Source organism: Erithacus rubecula (assembly GCF_903797595.1).
Source record: "Erithacus rubecula genome assembly, chromosome: 4".
In the NCBI taxonomy this organism is placed as follows: Eukaryota; Metazoa; Chordata; class Aves; order Passeriformes; family Muscicapidae; genus Erithacus; species Erithacus rubecula.
Genome location: NC_136686.1, coordinates 32092699 through 32113549, shown reverse-complemented (window position 1 = coordinate 32113549; position 20851 = coordinate 32092699). Strand labels below are relative to the sequence as shown.

General features: G+C 40.4%; 1 protein-coding gene across 2 annotated transcripts in view; it reads right to left on the bottom strand.

Moving 5' to 3' along the window:
• The window catches only part of MRTFA (myocardin related transcription factor A), a 93955-nt gene extending 74510 nt beyond the window's left edge, over nt 1-19445 (bottom strand). The window contains exons 1-3 of one of the 2 annotated variants that reach the window (XM_079304671.1): nt 19349-19445; nt 11302-11365; nt 1304-1565 (exon numbers count right to left, since the gene is read on the bottom strand). The gene's annotated coding sequence lies outside the window, so the exon portion shown is untranslated. Of the gene's footprint in view, nt 1-1303; nt 1566-11301; nt 11366-19348 lie in introns of those variants that run through there. The other variant, XM_079304670.1, reaches the window with a different exon arrangement.
• Between the last annotated feature and the right edge of the window lie 1406 nt (nt 19446-20851).

Genomic DNA, 20851 nt, shown 5'->3' with positions numbered 1-20851 from the left:
ACCATCACTACCTTTACATCCATCTATTGTATTTTATCTTAGAAGACTGCAAACATTAAGGATTAGAAGTTTTTTGTTGTTATTGCCATTTCTATCTTCTCCATTTTTTGTAAATATAACTGTGATCACATAATGATGGTATAATGTATATGAATGAGGAAACTCTTTTTAACCTCCTAAAAACCCAAAACTTTGGTTTAAGTTAATCAGTTCTCCCAAATCACAAAATACTGATACACCATTCAGACAAAGGCATGGTCATTTTCTAGACAAAGATCCAGCCATGCTAAGTGAGGTACCCCTTCAATCCAAATTACTGTCCTTCAGTGCACATACTGCAAACCACTTTACCATAAGCATTATATTTTGGCTATAAAGCCACTCTGAAGCTCCCCAGCATCTCTCATATGCTGCATCATGCAAATCCATAATGTCCAACACTAAGGCAACACAGGACTTGACCATGCTCAAATCCACAGTACCCTGCAGGTGACAGCATGAGTTCAGACTGCAGCAAGACCCTCATACTGCAAAGAGTTACCAAAAGATACCCCAAAAGATGGAGTGAAGAGAGATTACCAAAAGGAATTCACAAACAGAAACCACCGCTTACCAAATGGTTTCATCACTCTCTCACAAGATGAGGCTGAACATGTAAAGGCTTTCATGGCAGCCTGGTGATTCTGAGCTTCAGACAATTAACAGGCTCCCAAAGTCAGGAATTCTAGTCACTGAGTGACTTTGTATCTTGCCACTATATTATAATTCATTATATAGCTGCCTATATGATACTTGCAAGCTGAGAAACATACACAGGCCATTCTCACTCAAGGATCAGAAGGCCTATTGAGACACTTAATTTTTAACTCTAGGTCTTGCTTCCAGGAAGTCTGAAAGAATCTTTCAGACATTTGCAGTGAGAAAGTTACTCACACTTGGCAAGTGCAGACCAAGGTGATAAAGAAAAATCTACAGATGGCTACAATCTGAAGGTGAGCTAACACTTCTTTTGACAGTCTCAGTCACCACAAAGTACAGAGAAGCTGTTTCTGGTGTTCACCTAAAATAATAATATAAAGCATTTATCACTGGAGCTGTGTGGAAATTCCACAGTCACTAACATCAATCCTTCCAATGGAAGAGTGTAAACACATTTTGTGAACTCTAGATCATTCATTTTTCCTACAAAAAAACCATAGTGAGAAGCAATAAAAGGCAGACCCGTTACCAGAACATTTACCCTGACAGCACCCCTCGGTGAGGACACGCTAGGTGAGACACGAGCACGCCGTCCCACACTTACCATTCTTCCTTTCGCTGAGTGGCGGCAGGTTGGGGTTCCGGCCATGGTGGAGGCTGAGGGTCAGCTCGGGCTGCAAGGAGAGCTCCTGCAGCTCATTGGCAACAGCTTCGCTCTGCGGGCTGGGGGCCGCTGACAGCGACACCAGCACCGGCTCGTCGTCATTTTCGCCAGCCCCTCCTCCGTCCAGCCCATTTCCAGCAATGACGGAAGGGGGCAGGCACACCACGCTGGAGAAATCCACTTTGGCTTTCGTGATGGCAACCTGCAAGACAAAACAGCAAAAAACGGACCGTAAACCTCACGTGAGAGTCGTAGCCATGTGTCCAGTTCATCATGGTGTCTTCTTCTATTGAGAAACATGCTGAGTTTGTGTGATCGCCATCAGTTGAAATCCAATGAAACTTGCTCAACTCAGCAGTTTAGAAACTTGCACAAACCTCCAATGGCATCACCACAGAAACTACTGATGATACTACAGATTATTATAGTTTTATTAAAAAGAAACGAGAACATTCTCAGTTTTTGGTATTTTAGGAACCCAGTCGTGAGAAGACACAGATTGGTTTGCTCCAGTGAAGTCAGCCTATCTGGAACCTTGCTGAACTTTTGACTACTGTCCTTTATATCAACAATAGTGTTTTAACAACAGCCCATTTGAAATCCAGTCAGGTAAAGTAACCCTTCATAACAAACCTGGAAGGAAAGCTGAGTACAACAAATGAGGATTTTCAGATAAAAATCAACCGCATATCAAAAAATAATTCTTTGTTCTATTTTGTCCTCCACATTCACAATCAGTGAAAATGGAAAAAAGAAAAATATTCCACATAAACAAAAAAGCTTTCCTGTCTTAAATCTCAGCTACAGTAACCAAAATATGCAATATTGCAATGCGCAATATATAAAGGGCTTTAATGAAATAAGTAATTTTTAAATGTTTTATTCCATTTCCAGAATTCTTTCAATAAGTATCTAAAAGCCACTTCTGTGTTCATATTAAAATTCTTTTCCATTCAGTAATTTAAACAGAAACAAACCAGCTGTAAGTCTCCAGTGAAATGGTTGCTGTGTCAACATTTAAACAATAATGGACATTATACAAGGGCAATCATATTTGGTTTTGATTAATGAGGACGGAAGTCTCCTGCTTCTTAGCATACTGCTGTTTCAACTGGGAAGATTCAGCTGCACTGCTGTAATTTAGCAAGCAAAAGGTACTTGCACTTGAAAAAGATGCAGGTAAAGCAAAGTCAAAACCATCAGAATAATCCTCCAGAAAGCAATCAAAAAGCATAAACTTGAAACAAGGATTTTAACAACATAGATTTTATTAAGTATTCCCCACTTAACACTCATAATTAGCCTGGATGAGTGTGACAGCACAAACACATGCATAGCTGACAAAGGAGCTCCAACAGTCACTTTCACCACTTGCATACTTCAGTTGATTAGCACCATTTTGTTCTGTAATATCCAGAACAAAGTTGTAAGTGGTACAAAAATTGGTTTCAAATTTTTTTCTATGTATATTTAAGACAACAATAAGAATTCACTGGTAATGAAAACATGTTATTTCATCCATGTTGTCATACATTCATTCCTAGGACCCTATGTCATGATCTGAAGAGAAGCAAAGAAAAGAAGGGTGGAGAAAAAAATAGAAAACAACAAAAACCACCAACTGAAGCCGGTGCTTGTTAAAACAAAACAAATGACACTGAGCCAAACTCTACTGCCATATGAAGTATTTGCTTTTACTTCAGTTAAAATTTGGCTAGAAAGTGCCTAACCCTTCCTTGATATTTTTCCTGTGCAAAGCAAATATGAAATCATATCTATTTGAAAGCAAATTGTAACAGTAATCTGAAAAGAGAAAAAATTGTTATCATGCCCTTCTCTTAATAATGGAGAGAGAAAACCTGAAAACACACACCCTTAAACCACAGCCTTAAAAGAACAGAGTTTGGTACATCACAACAACCTTTGCAAAGGCTGGAAAGAGTTAAAACACAACCAGTATAATTGGTCTTAGGCTTTGTCCCTGTAGGATGGGAGACCAGTGGAAAGGGGCTAAAAGGAAGAGTAATTGCCCAAGTAGGAGTCTGGCTGGTAAGGGCTGCTGTCACCACGTGAGAGGAGCCAAAGGCAATCTGCTTTATGGAAGGAGATGGACTGGAGACATTACACCTCTCCTAGTTCCACATGGTGCTCAGATCAAGCGGAAGCACGAGTACAGCCAGGCCTGAAATCACAAACAGGTGACAGACATATCTAACACTCACCCCACAAGGATATGGAACTGCAGAAGTCTCAACTCTCCCTCCTCAATCTACCTTGGAAAAGAAGGATTTCCTTCCTCTTCTCAAATGGGAAGAAAAACCCTTGACAAGTCTCAAATACGCAAGATCTGCTTCAACTAGGTAAACAGCAAATGTCCTTAGGAACATTGAACATATTGGCTTTTCTTTTCAAGAGAAATTTATAACCTGCATGATGAACTAGGACAATCACATTTGAAACCACTTTAACAAGTGTTGTAAAATAGAATCCATTTCCCTAATCAGTATATTGACAGTAGCCAGACTACTGAAACTGTATCATTTATGGAAAAGCAGGGTACCAAGCCACAGTAAAAAGTCCAGCAGAGCCAGTTACAGTACAACAAGGAGCAAGAGACCCGTGCTCACACACCCTTTTGCTAAGTGACCTTGAGCAACACCACACCAAAGGGTGTTAATTGGTATTGAGATTATAAACCAGAGTTTCTCCATCAAATTGTCCAATGAAACTTCATCACGGAAGTTGGACTATCTAGAACTGCACCTGGACCTGCACATTTCCTAACTCCTGCAGAAAAAGACACAGATGGAAAGTATCTTAATCCTAGTTGCCATATCAGTCAGTGCTTGTCCCACATCAAAGGAATACAGCTTAAGCAAACCCTGACTATACACTTGTTCTTGCTCTGCTACTATGTCATGAATTGTGCTGGAAGAGCCATGCTATGAACTGTATCAGAAAGTTGATTCAGCTGAAATGCAATTTTTCATCTGGATCAATCCCTCCATACAAGGCATACAAGGCACAGTTGAACCAGCATAGTACAGTAGAACACTGCCAAAAAATAAAAAAATTTTTTTAAAAATTTAAAAAACAAACAAACAAATCAGTCAGTCTGGACAGCAATTCTGCTAGTCCAAGTTGGGCTGCAGCTCAAATGAAACAAAAGTGGGGTAAACCACTATGAGCAATTTAAAGCATTTGGTAAGCCTGTCTTCTCCTTTCTCCATAGCATCTCCACCTCAGGCCAGCACAAGATTCTGCAATGACACACAATAAACCAGATGTACAAGCCAGTGTTTTGGTTCACATTCCTGCTATGTCAGGTCGCTGGTGTAGTTTGCTGTGCAGCATCACCAGCACTTGTGCCAGCACTTCACAAGGACAGAACCAGCTTATACCATTAGGACATCCAAACATCCAGCCTCTCCCTAAGGCAATGAGAACACTTTTTCAGATCATTGCCAAGTCTTAGTATGGAACATGTCCCTACATTAAAAAAAAAAAAAAAAAAAAAAGACATCCAGTCCTCGAGACTACAATAAAAGCTATAATAGGATAAGTTTGACTTAAATGTTTTCAATTTAAAGTCTGATGAGGGCAGAGAGGGATTTGAAAGATGCTTTGAGGATTTGCAAACATTCATGGTACAGTATTTGGAAGTCCTGTGAAAGATGTGGAATCCTTTTCTATAACCATCATAAGTCTGCTTCTAGACTTCCCAGACAGTTATACCACTCTATAACTGTCATTGTAGAATGATCAGACAGTTACACACATTAATATCTAGAACCTAATTAAAATTTTACAATGTTTGTTTTCCTGTCATTTCCAATCAGACCAGAAACTTTCCCATAAAGAAATGTGCCATGCCATGATCTTTAAGTGAGTCATCCAGAAGCTGATGGACAGTATTAAGAGCTAGTATCTCTTATCCTCTATAAGGGTTTCAGAGTAAGTACCCTCAAGGATTTGCATCTGTTGCCTTACCAGGCAAAAGCTTTCTATTTTTCTACTTTTAGGGCAGCTGCTTCTGGGACAAAAGTGGCTGTGATACCACAGATGTTCTACAGCAACAACATCAGCTTAAGCAACCTCTAAGTCCACCACTGTCCAGCTGCTCACTTCTGTCCCTACACTGCCCCTTCTTTGACTGGGGAATATATTTAGCTGAACACCAGGCATTTTTTTCCAGAGTATTCAAAAAAAATCAGTTCTCCAGTCCATTGTCAACTATACACACAGCTGTGCCACCACAGTGAATGTGTCCATATCCAACATAAATGTTGGACAGATTAAATCATTTAATAACACCTTATGATGATTGCTAATAGCCATCCTGATTTCTTTTTTACTTCCTTGTGCCTTATTCTCCCTCATGATATCCAAGCTTTTGTGTGGCTGGCTGGAAAGCCAGATCAGCAACAGATGCAGATTAAACCTAGTAGTGTATGTGTGTGTGTGTGTGTGTGTGTGTGTGTGTGTTTTGACCAGGCCAAACTGAACACAGATCAGCTCTTTGATCTGGTTCAGCCTGTGCTGGCTGACAGGAGGTGAGGAATGAGCAGGCTGGACTGCTCCTTTTGTTGGCAGTGCCAGTTTAGTGTCTAACCAGAGGATGTGGTTGTATGATACAGCTAAGTTGGTCTAAGCTGGCTCTTGCCAAAAGAGGCAGTCTTGGATGCATGCCTTTGTTGCTTCCCTGTGCCAGTATTGGTGCTTGTCTGCCTTTATGATGAGATGAAATGACAGGAAACTAATCCTAATCCCTTCTCCCCCTCCAGTTTACTTTTCACTAGTTTACTGTTGGTCAGAGAGGTTTCCATACTGTGTGTCTATTTTGTTTCCCTCTCACCTCATGGGCTTTAAGCTATCCTTTAGTGATCCTGGATAAGCAGCTTTAAAAGAAATTTCTCTAAGTAATTTTGTTATATGGTAACTGTAAAGTAGAATACAGTTTTTACCAACAGCTAAACTAATCAGGTTTCCTGTGTGCTTAGTGTGATATGGTGTTGCAATGGCAAGAGCATGCACTTACACAGCTACCATGTAAAACAAGCTTCAGAGGAGTTTAGTCTTTGTAGTTTGCAGGTTTGATAAAGGAAATATTTTTCAAAAAATTAATTATGGCTGTGGTTCTTAATCTTATACCTTGTGCAAATCTGACTCTTGTTTGTCTGTCTGAAATTGAAGTGTCTAAATGCCTTCAGAAGCTAGAAATGGACAAAGATCAGTTATAATTTAGAAGTAATGTCTACTGTTTCACTTGAGCAGATGTTTCCTCCCAAGTGTCATGGTCCATGCTTGTATTGTTGTGACAGTAGTTTTGTGTTTTATAGCAATATAACTTAAAAACTCCTGGCTCCTGAGAGCATGCTATTGCCCCTGCAGGATTTTGGCAATATTCACATACTCATGGTATAATTAAGATCTTGACAGTCAGTATTTAAATGAACCAAGGACTATCACCTTTCCTTACATGAAAACTCAATAACCAGAGTAAAACATAGAGGAATTTTAACTTAAAATTAAAACATAAAATAAATTTTAAAATAAGTGACTCAATCAGAGAAGCACAGAGAAAAAAAAAAAATCACATGCAATTTTTTTTTATCAAGAAAGGACACCTCTCTAAACAACTTACCCTTGTTTGCATTTTCCCTTATTGCCCAAGTTGCCAGGGCAATAGCAATTTCCTACTGATTTAAGAATTGCTAAGCAACCTCCAGCACCTAACAGCAACAGCATGTGTGTGCAGCTGGGCTATTTTGAGTAGACAGGGCATTTTTTTATTTTAAACCTAAGAGCAGCCTTCTGTTAAATTATCATGCCAGCTGAGTTCAGCCAGCCAAGAAGCAATCTTGGAGCAAAGTGGCTTTCAGTGGACAAATCCTTGAAATAAGTGAGAAGACTGGAAAAGAATGCCATGACATGCCCAAAAGCAACTATATCCCCCAGGTCATCCCAAATTAAAAGAATAACCCAGGAGAAATTAAGTTTTCAGCAGGTGAAAGCAGAGGCAGCACATTAGCTTGAGAAGTTATAACAATGAGAATGAGAGCTCTTTGATATCTTTAGATATCAAAACCACCAACAGGAAGACCTACAAGGTTGTATTAAAAAAAAATTCCTTTCCTGTCAGTCAGCTTAACTTAAACACACAACTGTTGGCAGAATTATCTCTCCAGTTAATTGAGAGCTAACATGATGACACTGCCCATAAAGAACATATAATAGAGTCAGCAGTGAGGCAAACATCACAAAGACTGGATCCTGGAAGAGGTACAGTCTTGAGGACTTCTTCAGGAACCACCTTAAATTAAGAAATCAAACTATGCAGACCACTAAAAAGAGGCCACCTTATATTGTGGAGTTTTATTTGAACACACATTTGACATGCATTTGACTTCTGCAAAATTAATCTGTCATCAGCTTCCTTAGCTTCCACAGTAATTGGGAGCAGGGATGGGCAGAGGGGCACTCTCCGCAATCAAAAAGTAACCAAATTCATTCTGGATTAGAACTAGTGATTTGGAGGTATAAATTGTCCATTTTGCCATGATCACAAGGCACTACACTGCAAAGTCTGTCTTACAAAGGCAAAGACTGCAACTGATGGGAATGAAGATGACAGTAAAACACTGTGCTGGTAACACTGCAGTAACAGGCTATCTTTGAATCTTCACCTCTCTCTCTGCTACCACCTCCAGCAAATCAAGCAGTACAAGAGGCAAAATATGCTTGGGCCAGCAAGAAATGTTATCAGACAAAAGACATGAACAGCTGTATAGAGATATGAGGACTTGAGGGAGAAAAGATGCACATCTAGTGCAAACAATCAACTGCATTATTTGTGCTGTAGACAACGCCTTGCACATGGTTTTAACAACCACTCATCAATTATGGTATTTCTCAAGCCCTAAATATTTCCTTCATAAAAAACTAACCTTTCCTTCACTCCAGCCAGCAGCGACAAAGTTTTTAAGAGATTTTCAAAAACCACCATTAAACATTCATTTCTTAAAGCCACAAATAGCAAGCTAAGAAATGTAGTTTGACATTCCAGCTATTTTTTAAGAAATATTTTTCGTTCTTCAATATGTATTTGGAGGAACTTTGTGGCTTTCAAGCTCATGGAACTTTGAGTACACAGAGAACTGATAATACCAAAGCTAGTTTTGAGATTAGCAATGATATTTAGAACAAACACTCCTTGCTGGAAAAAGAAATGAACTCTCCACCAATTTTCAGTCCTTATTTTAGTTCAAAGCATGAATGAAGACAACATCCTTCTAATTCAGAGGATATTAAGCCTTAAACTGGTGAAGTACTTTACAGACATCAAATTCTCTCATACTTCTCAATGTGTTGAATGAATATTCTAGTTTGTGAGACTGAAGAAATAACCGTTTTTGCTGTAGTTTAAAGAAGAAAAGAGAGCAAAAAAATGTCATGTTCAGGTGTCACGTGCCAGTGGGTACACTGATGTACTTTAGGCCTTGGTCATGATAGAGTTCAACATCATAACTAAAAGAAGAATTCAGCCTACTGCTTTAAAGCTGTTGGCTCCTGCTGCTTTTCTTTTGTCTGATCTAATGATTGTGCACCATGGGGTGACTCAGGTCAGCCGGACCAGCAGACGATTCACCCTGCGGAACATCAGAGGCCATTTATTCCCGGATCAGTCGGCTGGCCGTGCCCTGTGGCTGCACAATCACCAGCTCTGCTGCAAAGGAAGAAGCAGGAGTGCAAGGCTGTGCAGAGGTTTGACCTGCCTTTGCAAGAGCAGCACACTGAAAGATCAACTTAACTGTAATGTCAAAGAGCACATTTAAATATCTAGCAGCAGTGCCAACTTAGGCAGCCTGCTACACATTCCCACTCTCATACCTTCCTCATTGTGAAACCAGCATAAATCTTACAGAGACAACATGTACTGGACCAGATGAAAAATAATCTAATGAAAAACACTTCTTTCCAGGAGGATGTGTTCCCCAGAGTGGTTCACCATGGCCACAAAAACAGCTATGCCAGCAAAAACAAGAGGGAGCTGAGAAAGGGAGCAAGCTGTTTGAGCCTGCACTGCTGCCAAAGAAATGCATGATGAACTGCAGTGTGTTTAAAACAGAACTGCCTGCTTTCCACCACCTTCTGACTGGCTGGCTTCCTTGCAATCACTGTCTGATGCATCTTTTAAAATTTCCTTCATGTTAAAGGTAAAGCATTCCTCCTCACCCCATAGGGGCAAGTGGTGGAAGCAATGGATTCAGCCAGCAGCGAAGGCATGTGGCAGCAGATGCCAACAATCGATGGAAGCAGGGAGGCTACAGCAAACTACAAAAGGGAATGCTGATGATCTGCAGCCAGATGTGAGCTTTGACTTGGAAATCCACAGCTGAAAATGTATAAAGGAACTCTTGCTGAATATGGATTTAGAGCAGACTGGGATGAGAAAGTCATTGGATGAGAGAAGCATGGAAGTAAGGCCTCAGAAGAAACAATACACTTTCAGACAGAACAAGTGATATTTGGGTCTAGAACTGGATAACAGGGCATAATAAAGTTGTGACTTAGACAAGGCAGGAAAGACAGGTCAGGAAACAAATCTAGACTAAAATAAAAGAATTTTTTTTTTAATTTATAAATTTTTAACAGAAAAGGAAGAATTAAAACAAAGATAAAGTAGTTAAATTTCAGTCAGTTCAGTTCCTGGCACAAGCACTCACTGCTGCACAAACCAGCAGGCAAAACTACAAAACTTTAAAATCTTAAGGAATTTTTGGCAAGGTTTTTTGGGAACTTACATTTGTGTATCTGACAAAGTAGTTTTTACATTTTATCTAATTCAGTCTGATCATGGGCTGTGATTGAGACTGTATGTCCATATTGTATCACCACACTACAATTTGAAATTCTTGCCTTCTCTCCTTCAAGCAGTGACTCTGCAGCCATAGAGAAAGTCAATTCAGCCTCCTGTTCTGATGGAAAGCTACACCTTGAAATATGCTTGTTTTCCCAATTGATATCAATCTGAACCTTGCAACCATAGGTTCCTCAGATCTCATAAAAAACAAACAAAAAACCAAACAAAAACCCCTAAACTAACAAACAAAGAAAAAAGAAACAGAGGAGCAAAACCTATTGAAAAATTACAGCTTTCAGTTACCTCATGTGAAGTACAGTGTGAAACCAAAGCCTGAAACAGAGTCTACAAGACATTTTCTGACCCCAGTCACATTCCTTAGTCATGACATTATGAAACTGTCTGCAGAAATTAAACCAATCTGAATTCGTTTTGTCTCTCCTCATCAACGGACAACGGGTGTGGAATTCAAATTTCTTTGCATTTACTGGCATCTTCTCATGCAGCTACCCAGCATGACATTCATTAAGTGGAAGGCCCAGCAATTGATTTACTAGATATTCTGTTCCCTTTTTCCCTTACAACAGCTAATTTTCTACCCTTGGATTTCCCCACTACTGAAAATGGGTAAGGATTTTCTTCAGTGATTCATACAGAAGCTAAGATCAATATTACTGTCTTGTTTATGCTAACCAGTTTATTGAAAAGAAGAAGCAAGAACTCCCTAACATGAAAACCTAAACAATGATAGTAAAGAACATGGTGTAGGGATGGGGGAATCAGAATTGCTGCTGTTCTTTGTAATTCAAAGGATACCAAATCCAACTGCTTCTTTCATTAAAAGAAGTCTTACTAATTGCTCAGCAGCATAGAAAAGTGCACACGTGTGCTGTTCATACCCTTGACACTATGAAGTCCTTGCTGCACAGCTGCCACACTTGACACTAATACAAATTCAAAATATTTTATCTCTAAGCAATACTGTCCCCTACATTTAGTGGCTACAAGCAATTTTCAAGTCAAAACCTAACAACAAAAGATGCAGACTAAAGACAAAAAAGGACATAATACATACCTTACTCACAGTTCCCACGTATAAACCCAGCTCACTTCCATGCCAGCAGCTCTCTCCCCAGTCACTGAAAAGGAAAACAGGACACAAATACTCAGAGATCTAAAATCAAACAACCAAATAAAACCAAACACAGCCCATTTTCTCCTTTAAGAATAATGAGCAAAGTCCTTTATCTGGGATTCTTTTTAAACAGGATCTTTAATACATGTGGTACACACTACAGAAGTTGGATTGAAATATCACCAAGACTGCCACGCTACACACACCATGCTACTTGCAAAGCAAAACTTTTATTTTAGGACTGCTGCTTTGTCAGTTCTGAACAATACCTTGTTTGAGATCTACTAAGGCAGAATATTTACCAAATCATATAGTCAATTTTCTAGTCCCTGTACTGAAATATTCTTAAACATTGGATAGTAGATACTGTTATAACCAGTTTATCACAGCTTATGCATCCACACAAAAACAGGGAAAAGATAAAAGTACATTACAGAGATCTTTGAAGACAGCAAAGGGAATCCCATTTTGGAGGAGGGGGAGGAGAACCATCCCATGCAACTTAAAAACTCGTAAATGTACTGAAGTAACACATCATTTTCCTTGGCAATACATTTCTAAAACTCACAGCAGTACCTAATTAGAAAATAATTACTTTAGAGACTCTATAAGATGTTGTTTGAAAAGACAATAAAAAAGTTAGAAGTTGCCATACATTTACTCCTACTTCCTTAGTCACATTTAAAAAAAATACACATCAAAGTTTCCATTCCATTTCCTCCTCTGAGATTTTCAGACTTCAGGGCTTCCTAGACATCAGAAGCAAGAACTGCAGTCAAGATGCCATGACAGTCTGTCAATAAGATAAAATAAAAAAGAAATAGGCACCTCCCCAAATACAAACTTCAGACCGGATGGACTTTGAACATGAGTATTAACACAGTTCCACTGAAAAGGAAAAAAAATACATTAAAAAAAATAGTATAAGTGATCTACTACTTCAACATCAGAAGGAGTAAGATCAGTTAGACTGATTAGTCTCAATGCTTGGATACCCAGCTAGACACAAAATGTGAGTTTTCTGATCCCCAACAAATAAAAGAAATTTATTCTTTTTACACTGTATAGAAGGAGCTATAGGTAATCAACTGCTCATCTCCTTGGTCCACTTACCTCCACTAATTTGAAGGAGAAGGGATTTAAATACTGGTACAAATAGGAAAATAACCAAACAAGTAAGGACACAACTACTTCAGAAACTTCCCTTATAGAGAATGTTCCTATTTTTCTCAGAATAAAATGTGCCAGCACACATTAATCATTGCTCTATCCCAGAATCAAGGAGTCATTCTGTCACCTCTCTCAGTATTTGTCATCAAGTCAATATTTAAAATTACTTACAACTACTTAATTAATGTGAGAACCCATAATAAGTAATTATTTTCCTTAATAAAGTAGTCAAACTGATACAACTGTAATTAAAACATAATACTGATGCAAGACTACACAATGAAGTATATATATTTACAATGTACTTTTTACTAAATTGCAGGTACCAGATTTCCTAACAGGCAAGGCAAAAAGACCTCAAGAAGCCAAGGAAAGTCTTCCACAAAGACAGTAAACAATTAACAACTGTTAAGAGTTTGCTATTCCAACATGATGAACAAGGTACCTGAGAATTTAATGAAACAATTTTGCTGGAACATTCTTCTTGACAGCATTAAGCACATAATATCACAATTTAATTGTGATGTTGGTTCTTTGAGTCACAAATTGTGAGTGAAATTTATTCATATATTAAATCTTGACCTCAGTGCAACTTTTCAGCATAGTTTGGTTTTGAGTGGGATATTTATTTTTTAGTTTGCTGTTGTTTTGGAATTTTATTTATTTTTAGAAGACTCAGGTATCCCTGAAACCACTTTTCACAACAGGGAAGTGTGGAAAAGTTAGAAATGCAATCCATTTGAAGATTTTTATTGGCCAAACCCTAACTTCCAGTAATCTTGGTTCACTGAATATTATCTTCCAATTTAGGTCTGCAAGAGCACTGATAAAGCTGAACAATCACCATGCTTCTGCACTTAAGATCCATGTCCTCCAGAGCCTCCACTGAGTCAAGAAAGGTCCAACAGTGAGATTTTTCTTGATCTGCCTGTCCTGGTACAAGGAATCTGCTGATTTTCTACAGAAAGAAAAACTCCATAACCAGTCAAATTAATCTCTGTATTTTTTTCAGTGCACTTTTTTTCCTTGCCTTATCTTATTTACCTCTCCTGACTTTCCAACATTTCCATTAGCCTTCTCAGGTGCCTAGAGATCCTTGTTCTCCCACTAAAAACTCATCCTCCCAGACACCAGACGTTTTTCTTACTTTCTCTACTAAGAACTAAAGTTCTATTTTGGACACTCTGGCCATTAAAAAGTCAGTTTCAAAACTTTCAGTCTCATTTGCCAATAAAGTTCTTGGTCAACTTGAGACAGTAAAAGTATTGCATCCTGCAATTTGCTGCTTGGTTGTCTGAACCCCAAATAGGAGATAAGTGGCTTGCAATAGGCATTTCTTTTCAATTTTTTTTTTCTAATATGTGTGTGCTACTAAGCTAAGAGATGCTGCAGGTATAACATATTCCTATCGTTATTCTTATTCACTCACTCCATGGAATTTCAATCCAGCTTCAAGACAAAACAACAGAAAACCCAGACACACCCTGTCTTTAAAATTAAGTCAAACTTGACAAATATTTAGCAGAACAGCCTTACAACTGTAATGAAACACAAGCTCTTTACAGCCTCTTCTACACTGCAGTGAGTGAGCAAAGATTAATCTGATAACTGAAACATTTTCTGGCAAAATTCCACAGTTAAACTACTTTTGCTATTCTTTGCCCACAGCACAATCAAAACATTCCTCCAACACTCCTTTTTCCTCTCACTACAGTCAATGCAGGCAGAACTCTACTGTCCTAGATTTTCTGAAGAAAAAATAGTGTCATCTCTAAGCAATGCAGAAGTCTCATCTTGCTGATAAACTTCTCCATCCAATGGAAAAGTTTGTATGTCAGTGTTTACATGCTCAAGCCAAATGGCTGCTATTCCAGTGATTACAATGGCTTATTGCCTTCACTGGTGACTTGGAGTTTCAGCGTGCCTGAACACAGAAACTGACTGACAGGACTCAGTAAATCTGATCAGAACATGGCAAGGGAGAATTCATATCCCACCCTTCCAACACCCAGACTGTCTCTCAGATGGAGGCTTTTAAAAGATTCAGACTCAGGTGATCTGCTCCTGTAAATAATCTCCAACAGGACATACGAGAGGGAATTTACAGTTATACTAGACCTAACATAAACATGGCCCTACCAGTCACCCAGAGAAAACTCTCATCTGGATGCAGGTCCATCTTACACAGTGGAATAGAAATTAACTTACAATGTACACTACAATCACATTCTGCTGGGAAACTTCTTATGTTGCTATAAAGACCACAAGGGAGAGCAAAAATAGTAATTTTTTTTTTAATCATTCAAGTAGAGTCTTTCGATGTTTTTTTCCAAAAGTTTCTGCCTGAAGGAGGAAAAGCTTCCCTGTACTTGACAGAAAGTGAATCCTGTCTCATCTTTGCTCAGAGCTGTACTATCACACAGATAAACAACTGCAGAGAGAATGAGTTCATCGTAACATGGCTGTGGTTGTGTGTAAAGGATGATCTCATCTGAGTAAGCCTAAACAGGGTGTCAGCCATATGGATCACTCATGCAATGAGGATAAATCCTCAGTGCTCCCTAAACCATGGGAAGTGTAGAACTCAAGGAACCACACATCCCCTCCCTGCTGTGTCTATAACTAGTCGTAATTGCCATATATTACAGGAAACATTAATTTGAGGTTGAAACAATCTGTCATGTAGACTGTCCCAGACCAAAATTAATTTCACAGAACTAGACATATCATTTCAGTCTCCTGTTCCCCTGACATGAAGATACTCTGAAGATGATGTGTAGTCAGCATATTTATTTGCCCCACTAGAAGATGGCAAAACAGGAAAGTTTCTGCACTTCTTTATGCCAGAGCCTCTGCACTGTAGTACATACACATTTCAATATGCAACCACTGCAAGCAGAGAAAACAGCACCAGCAACTCCTGACCATGTCCAGGAGAAAGTTTTTCTTTCAGTGCCAAAGGCAGCCCCCAGTGATTCAGCTGTTAACAAATAATATGCTGGCACATGCAGCAGCAGCTACCACGCTTCCTCTGCTGTACTCCACAAAAACTCTGCTTTTCTGGATCACCAGGGCCCAAACAAGCTGAAATAGGAAGCAGAAGTTAATTAAGAAGGCTAAGCAGAAGTAGTCAACACTCTAGTTTGTAGTAAGAGAGCAAAAGCAGATGGATGTCAAGAGGTTAAGGTGCAGAAATCTCCAATTAAAAGCTCAGACTTTAGCTTTCAAGATTTAAAGAGACTTGTGACTCTATGTTAAATTTCACCTTCTTGCAGAGGTGTTATCAATATGGCTGCGTGCCTAAATCCAAAATATTTCTTCACACAAAAATAATGATGCTGCACACACACACAAGAAAATGGGGGAGGGAAAGGGAAAGGAATGCTGCACAAACTAAATTCATTGCATCAATTTCTGAAATATAAACCAAACTAATTTAAACAATTGCATGACCTCACTAAGTGACAAATTCTAAGATTTATCTGTGTGGAAAATAAGTGTCTTGAATAAGAAACAGGAAAGGATCAAAAGAAGTGAAATACTGTTAGCAGCCTTGTTTCTTCACATCTGAAAACAGAGTATCAGACTGAGGGCAGATTCCTGTACAAGCTGCATGCACTGTTTGCCCTCTATAAGAACAACCCACACTTAAAAATCAGAATTGTGTGACACAATGTGGCACATCTAAGTCTGGTAATGAAAATTCTCCTCACCCCAATGCCATTCATTTCCCCTGAAGAAGCCACTTAACAGTGTTTGCACTTCAGAAAGCATTCAAAGGTTGGAAGGTAAAACATACACATTAACCACACATAGCATCCCTTAAGAATTGAACAGAGTATGTGACAAAGAAATGAGTTTCTCAATTCACACAAACTCATCCATTTCACCCACACATAAAAGAAAAATCATAGGAACAGTTTTAAACTGTTCTGCTCCTTCACTCCACCTATGCATTCCTACAGCTCACCCCTGTTTTTTATTTGGGGGTCTGAGGGGGAGAGGAATAGAACATGCCCAGATTAAAAATCAGGTCTCTAACCTGGCATAACATGCAGCTCCACACCACTACTGAGGTGACAGCACAAGGTGGGGAGGGAAAAAAAAGCAAATGGGAATATGAGCTGTTTAAGACAGCCCCCACCACTAAAAGAAACGTCTGTGTAACCACATCCTCTGTTTGCAGTGTCAGTTCAGCATTATGTCCAACAGGAAATAATTAAATTTGGCTTTTCCAGAGTAGGTGTCTGACAGTTTGAGACCACTGAACAATTGCTTTTTCTGCTTCCTCTCCCACAGTTTCTCAGGAAAAGACATTGACCCTCAGGACACAGCTGATTTGAAAAACAAAACCTCTTATACAAAGGAAGAGCTTTGTATAACTGTAATATGATTTGCTAATTATTACCACTTTTTACATGGAGGAAATCAACTGTACTCCTCAAAAGGGATCTTAATCAAATACTGAGTTATCAGTAAGTAAACAGACATTGAGATAGTACAATTGGACTATCTACAACACAGGAAGGACACCTGAGCACAGAGAACAAAAGCAGAAGAGTATTGGAGTTGCTATAAATTGTGCTTTTGAGGTAAAAAGCAGACAAGGAGACACCCTGAATACTCCAAATGAGTGCAACAATTAATCTCGTGATAATGTTTTGACACATCATAAGAATTCATCTGCTGTCTGCTCCAACTTCCAAACCTTTTTGTTCTGATATTTCTCTCTCTCTAGTACAGCTGCTGTTTTCCCTACTAAATACCATACAGAAATTTAATCATGGCTCAACAGAGAAGGAAATTCAGTAGGGATTGCTATTATTATTATTATTATTATTACTATTATTATTATCATCATCATCAAATTAAAGGGTACTTTTATTGCCTGAATGTACATTCCACCTGGAGGTTCAAGGATGAAAGTCTATGAAAAATGCTGCTGCTTTGCTATGCCAGTAGAAGACAGCATTAAAAAAAAACCACCAGCAAGTGAACACTCCTCCTCAAACCTAAGAGTTTCCCATTATTTCATGAGGAGGAAAAATTAAAGAGTGCTTTTGGAAAAATGCCACATTCTCTTAGTTCTACGTCAAAATGTCTTCTCTGCATTTTTCTTTCTCTTCTCTCCCTTTCTTTGCATTTTATTTCATTATTTGCTTGTTGCCTGAAGATTTGGGAGCCTTCTCCTACATGATGATAGGAGAGGATGGCCTTAATTAAGATAAATTAAAGCTGCTTCCACAACTGTTGGAACCAGCAAACACAGCACTGCTCACATTTTGTATAGAACAGCGTGATGCTCAAGAAGCTGTAACTGCCAGTCTTTCACTCTTTTCCTGAAATCATATTTGGTTTCTAAATTGTAAGAGAGGAAGGATTGGAAAGGGCTCAGTAAGCCAATATCTGATAATTAACAAGGGTAAATTCGCCTATTTGTGGAAAAATTGAGGCGTTTGCTTTTAGCCCTGAGTCTTTTTCTCCTTTCAGCAGAAAGTACAAATCTAAAGAACAGAAAAGGAGTCCACAGACAGCTTCAGATCATACACTTATTTTAAATTCTATTATTAGATTCTATTTAATCACAACTATTAGATCACTCATTAAATCACTGCAGCAAATGGGAACAAATCGGTGTTCCTTTCATTTAATATTCAGTAATGACTGAAATATTTTTGGAAATACTTATGAACATCTAAAGGCATTACACTTCTACCAGTTCAACAGTAGGGATTTTACAGAAATGTGTCTTTACAGAAACCTAGTGAGGGGTTTTGTTCAAGCAGCAGCTATATCTTAAAATCATTGGTGGAAGTTCATTTGTATTTTACCTGAAAACCAACACAAAAGTAGAAAACACACTTCCAATAAGTCAGGTATGCCACAACTAGCCCTGATGTCAAATAGACATTTGAAATAAAGACAAAATGTTGGGATATACATATTCAGCCCAGAACAGCCATATTTCATATTTTCCAAATATTCAGAGCTGTGTCTTCAGATCCTACCAAGAAACAAAAAGCACATTCCGGCTTCCAAGATGCAGAAAAGAAGCTACAGACTTAAACAGAAGCATTTTTAATGTCTTCAAAATGTATTTGGTATGGATGGCAAGTTAAAATGCAGCTTCACAGCACAGGCCTCGATGCTGTCTGACAAACGATAGCAGAAAGGGACTGCTAAAAGCAGCAGCAAACCTACAACCCTTTATTCAGCTCACCCATGGCTCATTTTGTAAAACAGAACCACATGAACACAAAGTTGGCATATTGCAGAGCAAGGCTACACAGATGCAGAGCATGAAGATCTCGGGTTATTTCCACTAACACACACAGAGTTGTCAGTTTCCATCCGCGATGCTGAAGATGTGACATTACAGTCCTCTCCGATACAACATTTCACAGACACAGGGAGGAAGACAAACGGCTGGGACACGCGGATGTTACCTCACACAAGCGCCAGACACAGCACGGACAGGCATCTTCCCGGGGGGGAAAATGACCCCGCTCAGGGAGCCCGGAGGGGGCGGCTGCTGCCCAAACCCTTTGCGACCCCCTGGCAGCGCTGCCCGGCCGCGAACGCCGCAAAGAGCCCCCAAAGCCACCCACACACCCGCGGAACGCCCGGGACCCTTGTGAGGGGAGGGCGGGGAGGGGCGCGGCGGGGACACGGCGCGGGGGCTCCGCAGGGGGAGCGGCCGTGCCCCGGCGCGGGGAGGCCCCTCGGGGCGGGCCCGAGCCCACCCTCTCTCTGTCTGCCGCTGGCGCTCCCCGAGGCCGCCCCGCAGGTCCCGGCCGAGCCGCAGCTCCGCGCTCACCTGGTCACGGCTCCATCTCGCCCGAACCCGCCCGTGCCCGTCCCCGCCGGAGAAGGCGCCGCCCCCGCTCCCGCAGCCCGGCCGCGCCACCGCCGGCCGGCGCCTCGCAACCGCGGAAGCGCCCGCCCCCCGCCAGCGCCGCCAATCAGAGCGCAGAGGCGGCGGTGAGCGGCACGAGGAGCGACCAATGGGCCGCGAGCAGCTGGGGAAGCGCCTCCTGAGTGACGGGGCGCACGGCCAATCGAAATACAGAGATGAGGTCATCGCGGGCGGGGCGGGGAGGGGCGGGGCCCCGCCCTTAAAGACGCAGCACCGCCCGTGTGGGCGCTGTGGGGTGTGAGGCTGAGTCAGGAAACGGGGAGGGCAAAAACATGTAACATCTGGCAGTTCTGGGAGTTTCGGGTTTAATGACAAATGAGGAATATTTACCTTCCTTTCTCCCATGTTTTCCCCCAGCACCGCCCACCTCTAATCCTTGGGATGGGAATGGCAGCTTCCCGGCAAAGGCTGGAGCTTAAGAAGCTGGAAGCCAAATGCAGCAGCCTGGTGATTGTTCAGCTTTATCGCCGGACTGTCACAGTCTTAAATCAGAAAATAATATTCAGTGAAGCAAGTCTACTGGAAATTGGGGGTTGGCCAGCAGAAATCTTCAAATTAATTACATTTCTAAGTTTTCAGCATTTTCACCTGTGAAAAGCAGTTTTGGGGTACCTGAGTCTCCAAATCCCAGAGCAGCCAAAGTGTGGAGTGTGCTGCTGTCACTGCCTGACCCGTGACTGAGCCTGTGGCAGGGTGGGCTGGTCCTGCTCTTGGGGAAACACAAAGCTTCTGGATGCGGTACAAAGCCAGAAAAATTAATGGTGCAAGTGGGTGAAATGTCCATAATGAAAACTTTGCTGAACTGTGAGGGGTTGAGCAGAAAATAGAGGAATAATGGCATCCCTGAGGAGCAGATAGTTGGGGTGTTATAATATCATTATAAATAGGCAGTGCACTCTACCTGCAGCGATGTTCTCAGCCCTGCTTGCTGTATTTCAAAAGAACATGAGTCATGACAGAGGCTCTAACAATGCCCTGTGAAGGATCCTCTCGCACAGTGAAGCTGAAAAAGTTAGGATCATCTTTCAAAACAAAGAAAGAGCGAGGTATACAGTAACAAGTGATATAAAAAAGGCATCAGAGGCCTTTCCTTATTCTCTCATACAGTCAGAGAACTGGGGGACGTGATATAACTGCAAAGCAATGTATGTGAAGTAGTTAGGAAAAAATGTTTGTGCTGTGTACAATTAATCTGTGAACTTCATGATAAGAAGCTTGATGGTACAAGTATGTTAAGAAGAACCCAATTCTTAGCCATTTACTGCCAGTCAGCCACTATCTTGCCCTGGTTTCCAATCCTGACGTTTACAGCTTTTTGCTTTTCATTCCCAGGGATCCAGTTCAGCTTTGGCTACACACATAAATCTTTGGAGTAACATAATTCTTCTCCCTGCTGTTTGACAG